The sequence below is a fragment of the Copadichromis virginalis genome, linkage group LG5 (assembly GCF_057382275.1).
Source record: "Copadichromis virginalis isolate Kocher_CV1m ecotype Utaka linkage group LG5, C_Virginalis_male_GT1.1, whole genome shotgun sequence".
Lineage (NCBI taxonomy): Eukaryota > Metazoa > Chordata > Actinopteri > Cichliformes > Cichlidae > Copadichromis > Copadichromis virginalis.
In genome coordinates this window covers 19,198,410-19,208,280 of record NC_140622.1, presented here as the reverse complement: position 1 = coordinate 19,208,280, position 9,871 = coordinate 19,198,410, and positions in this window count along the sequence as shown.

Below are 9,871 nucleotides of genomic sequence, written 5' to 3'. Positions count from 1 at the left end.
CAAACCAAGAAAAGTAATCTGCTGACTCGGGATTAGCGAGTTCTTTTGAAAGTTCACAGAGAACCCCAGTGTCTGAATGTGTGACAGAACCAGTGACAGCTGTGTCTCCGCCTTTTGTCCTTGTTACGACCCGGCTCAAAAAACGCAACATAAATAAGGAGACCAGAAGACACGAGATTGTAGGTGAGAAGAGGTTTTAATCCTAAAATGCATAGCAGGTTGGCTAACATGGCTGGTACCACCAAGGTACGGCTAGTGAAGCTTCCTGAAAGCCTGCCTCAGGTATGCTTTTATCAACACCTGACTAGGTGTGGCCAATTAGCACCAGCTGAACAGTTTAGGGGCTGCAGAGGGATGTAACACCTCCCTCAAAGGGTTCCTCTAGGACCCCTAAACAAATTAAAAGCTCCTCTGAAGCCTTCAGGTACTTCAGGTACAACAAATAACAACAACCAAGTGATCTGTTGTCTCCACTACACAAATGGTCACATACAAGTGGCCTTATACCACAACAAGTTACTTTAATCCACAAGGTTCAGTAAAGCAAGCGTACTAGTGACCAACCACAAAATGGAGAGCTATGGCCACACAATGATCACATCGAGGGTGGCTCACCCCCCCTCAGCGTTATTGCCATCACCTGGCCAACAACACTCACAAGTGACCTAACCAAAGTAGCCAAATCCTCCACAACACCAAAGGTCACAGCATAAAACATTCACCCCATGAGGATCTCATTTGGCATCCACCAACACTGACATATTAGATGCACACACGGTGTACACACTATGCCAACTTAAAAACAGCCTACCTGCCTCAGCTACAAGACCATAATTAATGAATGGTCTCAAACCTCTTGCCAAGTTTGGTGCCACTGATTTACTATGTGCAACTCCCAGCCTAAAACGCTAAAAACAATAAAACCCTAACTTTACCTACCTAGTCTTCAGTTGTGTACCAGGATCTAGGCGACTTTAAACGCAAACTCAAGGGTAGGCAGCAGACCAGGGGTACAGTCTCCCACCAAACCCTGAAGCATACACCCACCCAGGATAACCACCAAACACAACAAATTAAAACAAAGCAAAACAACAAACAAGTGCTCCGATGGAAGGGCAGCACAGCTACCCAGCTGAAACACACTTACTAAAGGGACGTTGCTCAATCACAGTGAACACCTTCACTCACCCACTTAAAAGAGAAAAACTGATATTCAGTCGCCACAAAAATGTCCAAACAATCCCGGATGAGCCCCCACTTATGTTACGACCCGGCTCAAAAGCCGCAACATAAAAAAAGGAGACGAATAACAGAGTGTTAGTGAGAAGAGGTTTTATCTTAAAATGGCATAGCAGGCTGGCTGAAATGGCTGGTGCCACCAAGGCAAAGACTAGTGAGCTCCTGAAAGCTTCTTCTCTCTCTCTTCTTCGTGTTTAACGGCAGTTGGCACCCAACGTAAAGGAGCATTACCGCCTCCTACTGTTCCGGAGTATGGGTCAGACAGTGAGTTTAGCTCCTGAAAGCCTGCCTCGTGTATGCTTTTATCAACACCTGACTAGGTGTGTCCAATTAGCACCAGCTGAACACACTGAGGAGATTAGGGGATGCAGAGGGACGTAACAGTCCTACTCTTCTTTCTACACTCACAATGATGTATCATAAAATTTCCTTCTTCTTGTGCCAAGTCACTAGCACTCACCTGTCTCTTTTCCTTCCTAATACTCAGGTTGAGACATGAACCTCTGCTGCCTCATTAACATCCCACCCTGCCACCTCAGGCTCACCCTAAATCAGACCGAGGTGCTATGTTTCTAGAGCAAAATCCTGACACGTTCCCATAAAAAAAAATGTATTCTGATGGGGCTTTACGCAGCCACAAAAGAGAAACTCATCCTGCAAGTTTGACTTCAGAATCAGATCCTTGCTCATTTGGGATTCTTAGATCTAAGCTAATGAGAAGCTTCTCTCTATTGACCTAAGTGTCCGATAAAATCTTTCCCTGGCTTTCAACTCAACAAAGAAAAACTGCTCACTTTGTATTCAGCTTCACATGCTGTCTTTTAGCCCATTCTTGCAACTCTTCATTTCAAAACAAAAAAAAATCACAAAATAACTTTTCCAACTGTTTTCATCTTTCATTTGTTTTTATTCACAGACTGACATAAAGTCAGCATCAGGGTTCAGTCTGACCCTCCACTGTAGACACAGTGGTGGTGATGTTTTATTGTTATTTTTTTCATGACTGAAATAAATGGCAGAAAAGTGTCCCACGTTTGATTTGATAAGGCCATAGATGAAGCTGGAAATCCAAAGCCACAGATGTTGGAAATGTATGTGTAAAGTACGGTTATCAATCCACTCTACTCAGGAAAAAACATCTTAAACGGGCGATCGTGGCTCAAGAGTTGGGAGTTCGCCTTGTAATTGGAAGGTTGCCGGTTTGAGACCCAGCTTGGACAGTCTTGGTCGTTGTGTCCTTGGGCAAGACACTTCACCCGTTGCCTACTGGTGGTGGTCAGAGGGCCCGGTGGCGCCAGTGTCCGGCAGCCTCGCCTCTGTCAGTGCGCCTCAGGGTGGCTGTGGCTACAATGTAGCTTGCCATCACCAGTGTGTGAATGTGTGTGTGAATGGGTGGGTGACTGGATGTGTAAAGCGCTTTGGGGTCCACTAGTAAGGCGCTATACAAATACAGGCCATTTACAATTACTCAAACTGTCTAAGCAAATGTCTCACAGTTTTACCAAACAACGCAGTTTATTCCATGCTTTCATTTTCTTTCCTTTTTATTTTTGTCCAGCCAGCATATGTCAGTGATAAATAGAAGGAAATGTGATCTGTTCAAACTTTTAAGAGTAAACTTTGGCGTTGATGGACACCGGTAATTATTTTTGAAGCTGAGTGCAGCTGCAGCCCTTTCAGTAATTGTTTACACCTGCCGGTCATGACATCACGACCGCCTCATTATTCAAGTCAGCTTGCACTGGATCGCCCCAATATATGTGCTGAGAGATCATTAATCATGTCGGAGCTGCTACATAAGGGTCATGGGTTAGTCTGAATCTGTACTTTTTATGCTGGGTAAATATTTTTCTTGGTTTGTATTAGAGATGGACCGATCCGATATTAGTATCGGTATCGTCCGATACTGACGTAAATTACTGGATCGGATATCGGAGAGAAATAAAAAATGTAATCCGATCCATTAAATATCAAAAGTTCGTCTCTGAATGTTTGTAAAGCATTCCCATGTTAAGCTTAACAACCGATATATGGAGCGACTGCCTCTTCTCTCTCTCTCTCCTGCTGCTACTTCAATCATGAAACTGCTTAATGATCAGTTGCTCGGCTTTTCTGTTGCGAGTTCGTCTCTCTTCTTTGTTTTTGGCCCACTTTGCACCAGAAAGAGGAAACCAGTGGCTGAATAACAGCAGCACGTTTAAGCTTGATCAGCTGTTGTTAGAATGTATTTAATATTACTTTCTACACCAGGATCCTTTTCTATGCAGCTGATGGCTGGTAACTGTGCAGGAGCGGATCTAGCAAAGTTTAGCCAGGGGGGCCGATAGGGCATTAACAGGGAAAAGGGGGCACAAAGACATACTTTTCTTTCTTATTCTCATTTAAAATGTCGAGCTTTTAATAAATAATTATCTGAATCTTACACCCAAAGTTTTAATCTGATGTAAAATGTATAGAAGTCCATTACTGTATATACACTGAAATGCCACAGATGCCACAAGCAATGAGGGAGCGTGCAATTGGCATGCTGACAGCAGGAATGTCAACCAGATCTGTCGCCCATGCATTGAATGTTCATTTCTCAACCATAAGCCGTCTCCACAGGCGTTTCAGAGAATATGGCAGCACATCCAACCGGCCTCACAACCGCAGACCTCGTGTAACCACACCAGCCCAGGACCTCCACATCCAGCAGGTTCACCTCCAAGATCGTCTGAGACCAGCCACCCAGACAGCTGCTGGAACAATTGGTTTGCACAACCAAACAATTTCTGCAAAAACTGTCAGAAACCGTCTCAGGGACGCTCAACTGCATGCCCGTCGTCCTCATCGGGGTCTTGACCTGACTCCAGCTCGTCGCCGTAACAGACTTGTGTGGGCAAATGCTCACATTCGATGGCGTCTGGCACGTTGGAGAGGTGTGCGCTTCACGGATGAATCATGGTTCACATTGTTCAGGGCAGATGGCAGCTGAGAATGTCCCAGTTCTTGCATGGCCAGCATACTCACCGGACATGTCACCCATTGAGCATGTTCGGGATGTGCTTGACCGGCGTATACGACAGCGTGTACCAGTTCCCACGAATATCCAACAACCTCGCACAGCCATTGAAGTGGAGTGGACCAACATTCCACAGGCCACAATTGACAATCTGATAGACTCCATGCGACGATGTGTTGCACTGCATGAGGCAAATGGTGGTCACACCAGATACTGACTGGTTCTGGGTCCCCAGACCCCCAATAGCGCAAAAAACTGCACATTCCAGGGTGGCCTTTTGTTGTGGGCAGTCTGAGGTACACCTGTGCACTACTCATGATGTCAGATCAGCATCCTGATGTGGCACACCTGTGAGGTGGGATGGATTATCTCAATATAGCAGATGTGCCCACTACCACACATTTGGACTGATTTGTGACCACTGTTTGGGAGGGATGGTTATATTGTGTATCTGGAATGAATTTTAGGTCTCTACGTCCATCCCATGGGGAATGGGAGCAAAAACAAAAGTGTTGCGTTTATATTTTTGTTCAGTGTAGTAACTGTTAAGTCTAATATACCCTAGTAAGCTATACTACTTTTTCCTTTGGGAAGGTACCATCTGTGAATTCTGCAATTCTGTTGAAGAAAGATGTTGAATCTATTTAATTATTCTTGAAAAATAATTTAATTCTGTGCATTTTCTTTTCACACTGCATCAAATTAAAGTTCATTCATTCCATTCCGCTTATCCTTTTCAGGGTCGCGGGGGGCACTGGAGCCTATCCCAGCTGTCATAGGGTGAGAGGCAGGTTACACCCTGGACAGGTCGCCAGTCTGTCGCAGGGCCAACACACAGAGACAGACAACCATTCGCACTCACATTCACACCTAGTGGCAATTTGGATTATCCAATTAACCTATCCCCACAAGCTGCATGTCTTTGGACGGTGGGAGGAAGCCGGAATACCTGGAGGGAACCCACGCAAACACGGGGAGAACAAACTCCACACAGAAAGACCCGGCCTGATGGTGGAATTGAACGCAGGACCTTCTTGCTGTGCGGCAACAGTGCTAACCACCGTGCCACCGTGCTGCCCCAAATTAAAGTTGATTATGTCAATTAAGCATCATGAGGTGGAGGGTGGTTCCCTATTTTTTTTTTTTTTTTTTGCTGGGAGTTTGCAACCCTATTAGTTAGGTTGCTTAATATTTCTGCTAAGTACTCTTTAAAATACCAGAATAAGAAGGATGGAGTAGGTTTAAGTTTATTAGATTGATCAGTATTGCTGAACTATGAAATATTTTGGCTGCAGTGTATTTCTTACATACAGGTATAACAGAATAGCTTTAGTGTTATTGTTTATTTAAACTTGAGTATGAACTTATACAAAATGCAGCAAGATATTAAAAAACAGTTTTATTGATTAAAAAACACTATATCGGATTCATATCGGTATCGGCAGATATCCAAATTTATGATATCGGTATCGGACATAAAAAAAGTGGTATCGTGCCATCTCTAGTTCGTATCACTGTCAGATTTGGATGAGATAAATTCATCTACAGCTAGTTACATTGCTCTTTGATTTGTTCAGTTTAAGGTGAATTTTTTTTTCTTTCATGCTTGTAGAACTGCAAGGTTGGTAATTTGGTTCAATCGGTCCATCTATTTGACACCTAGATAGGATTTTGGTGGTTTTGTTATTTGCAATATTTCAGCAAATTCCTACTCAAGAAAAATCCCTCCATCCTTCTATTCATCCATCCACCCCATTCTAAATTGGGTAGCCGGAGCCAGTCATACTTAGATCCACAGGTCAATTTAAAACGAACCATCAAACATGTATGTCTTTGGAATCTGGGAGGACTCCAGCCAACAAGCAGGTTTGAGAGCAAACCAATGTCTCTGTGCAGCAACTGTGCAAAACACAAAAAAAACCCCATTATAAACAAAAAAACATTGAGTATAATTTAGTTTCTTACTCATTTGACTTATTTGTTTTTTCTTACTTATTTTATGTATGTCAGGATGGGATCTTACAGATTTTGGAAACTTTTCATAAATAGCATAAATTCATTTTGCACACATGATTTTTATCAATTTAAGGCAGAGTGCAAATTAAATTTGTCCACCTCATTCATAAAGGGATTTCTGAGCAACCATACCTTACTTTGTAAGACAAATTTGTGTTTTAGTGCCACTCCTAAACACATGATACAAATGCAAGGGAAAAGTGATTTGAGTTTTTTCATCCATCCATTGTGCTTTCTAATATTTTATTGAAGAACGAAAAGTTATTGTGGCTCTGAAGACTGTTGCTCAATTGTGTTCAAATTGACAACCACTGATCAATGTATGACACAATAAATTCAATACATAGAGTCAAAAGAGCAAAGTAGAACAAAAAGGAGATGCACTACTCTGAAAATCTAGCAACACACACTGAAAACCTCTTTTAAACACTGCAATGCTGCATGTTGCCTGTTGGAAGCCGACCACAGAACATGTAGATCAAACCTGCAGAGATCCTGCAGATTTCTTATTATATATTATAGTTATTATAGAGAATTCGTTTTTCCCTGTGATCAGTCTTTACATGCAGCCCAGAAACATGTCATTATCCATTGCATGCATGCAGTCACTGTGGTGGACATCCCTCATAACCAGCCAGAGTGAAAAACGTTTTCTCATACCTCAAGCACACCTGGTGCCCAGATGTGCTGTTACTCTGACAGATGCCCTTTATGACACCTTAAACACCTATTTATTATTCAAGAGTGTGTTTTTCTTAAGTCCACACAGTCTTAATCAGTTACCACGTTACCACATGTATGCCAATAAAAATCATTATTCAGTAATTTTATTGCTATATTTTAGTCTTCATTACCACATCTTCATAGCTGTTGTGCTCTCAAGCAACTGTTGGGCATTTGGCAGACACTCTGAGTCACTCCAAGCACACTTTGACTTTTTTGCAGAGTCAGAGTGTACACTGTGTTGCCCAAGCATGTATAAATACATACTGAATCTCACACACTGAAGACATTGAGATATGAAAACCATGTGTGAGATATAAGCACACAAATGTGAGCAGCATGTAAAACACGATAAGGTAGTAATAATAGTTTAATAATAATGATCCAGCAAAGAACGGACTAATCACACATTAAGTATGTCCCCTCTCTGTGATATAAAGATCCAAGAATAGAAAAAAACCTTTAATACAAGCATAAACAGCCATGTGAGAAAGAACTGTTTTCTCTATGACTTTTTTCGGTCTCTCACATCATTGAGGAGGAATTTTGGCCCACTTGTCTTTACAGCTTTGTTACAGTTCATTGAGGTTTGCAGGCATTTGTTTATGCACACATCTCTTAAAGTCCCACCACAGCATTTCAATCAGGTTGAGGTCTGGAGTTTGGGACATTATAACACCTTAATTTGTTTCTTTACAGCCATTCTGTTGTAGATTTGATGCCGTGTACTTGGAATCATTTTCCTTTTGTAATGGCAAGAGTTTATACAGTTTGTTAGACAGACGGCCTCGCATTTGACTCTAGAATACTTTGGTATACAGAGGAATTCATGGTCAACTCAACTGCAAGGGTCCCCAGGACCTGTGGCCCAAATCACCACCCCTCCCCCACCTTGTTTGACTGTAAAGTGTTTGTGCTGATATGCTGTATTTGGGTTGCGGCAAACATGGTGGCGTGCATTACCGTCAAACATCTCCACTTTGTAGTCTTGTGTTCTGTTCAGACGCAACTTTGCAAGCCTAACCTGTGCTGCCATGTTCATGTTCTATGGAGAAGAGGCCTTTTTTGTTACCTGATGACTATATTTGAAATAGGGATACATTCAACAAAACAATGAAACACAGCCGACAACAGGTCATGTCTGTCCATGATCATTCAAATATCGAAAGCAGTGGTTTGGTGTCCCCGGGGAGACCCATCACCATATATAAATTATACTAACAGCTTTCAGAGTGAAGAAAAACAGTGAGACACATTCTCATTCATGCACGCTTAGGCACACATACTGGTACATACTTTCAAACACACTGTGTGTGTTTGAAAGTGTGTACAAAGGCACTCTTCTGATGCCACCCAGACAGGCAGACTGCAGATGTGAACTTTGACACACTAGTCTGGGAGTATAACTACCTCCTTTCTGGGCATTTGGCCAATACAATAAGGGAAAATATCTCTGAGGGTACCCCCTCTGTGCTCTATAGCATGATCTACATTTGGGCCACGACACTTTACACCTTACGCCTTACGCCAGCACAAAGAAGCCATTCTTTCTATTAGGTTTTTCATAATCAGTATTAATCCCCTGCTTCTGAGGCGAGCACAGATTAATTGAAATTCGTTCCTTTTGTGGTCTTAAGTTACCAGCCAGCTGAACAAGAAAGGGAGGATGTGCGTCCAATTGACACCAGTGCAAAAATGTGTCCATCTTTCTTACAAAGAGTTAGAATATTTAATTCCATGCAATAAAAATGACATCAGTCTGACATCATCATAGCTTTACATAGCACCAAATGATTGCTGAGATCCAGCGTTGGTTTGGTTTATATGTTGCTGTTGTCTCTCAGGTGGCTGCCTATCCATTGGACAGGGAGCTTCAGCAGACCACCAAAAAAAATAACACGTTTGCACTGCGTTGTGTAAGACCGAGACTTATCAAGGCACGAGTGGCCATGTCTAATAAGTTATTAGTGTTGATGAAAATTTCAGAGGTCACTCTTTATCTATCACCCTTCAAGATAGCTATGCATCTTCGATTCAGGAAGTCTGGTGTCATTGCCTCATGTCCTGCTCCATGGTGCACTTTTATCTTCGTTAGTCAAAGTTAGTTTGTTTGCAGCTTCTAATTCAGAAGTCACTTCACATGGTCTAGTCAGATGGATGTCAGATGTACGAGGATTGCTGCAATGCGTAAAAATGGTCTCCTGACAATATCCTCCACCTACCCTGAGGAGTTCTTCAATACAATTGGAGCTGTTATCAAATGCCTGCATCGATCCACCATGCAAGCACTTGATTCACTATCATCATTGTGCAATCAAATCTAACTTTATTATGTCACAGTCGTGCTGCTTTTATTTGTAATGTTCGCACTTCCGTCTCCTTGGACCAGCACTACGCTTTGGGAAAATAACTGATTCAGAAGAACTAATCTCCATGTTCAGCTTGACTATCAAGGGTGTATTTTTGATTATACTGAACAGTTTATGTAAGTGTGTGGGGGGAAGGGCCAGAAGCACAGAAAGTGATCCTCATAAGACTGAATCCTCCCCTGAGCCAAAAAAGATAAACAAACAATTAAAAAAAAAAATCACACCATATCTGGCCTTTGTAGAGAGATTGGACCATAAAATAAAGACAATTCATCTAAAGGGTTGGGGTGTTCTCCACATTATCCCAAACATCATCTAAGTGCTTAAAGTCTGAATATCTTGCATGATGTCAGCAGGGGTTAAGTAACCCACCAGCAGGCTCACTGGACATGTGATGTTGCAGTGGCAAGGAAAAAAAAATTCTCCTAATCACAGTTTTAATCAGCAAAAGACCCCACACTGTTTGCTCATGACAGAGTCCGATCATCTGAGGGTAACAGGCTTTTAACACTGCAATAACTCT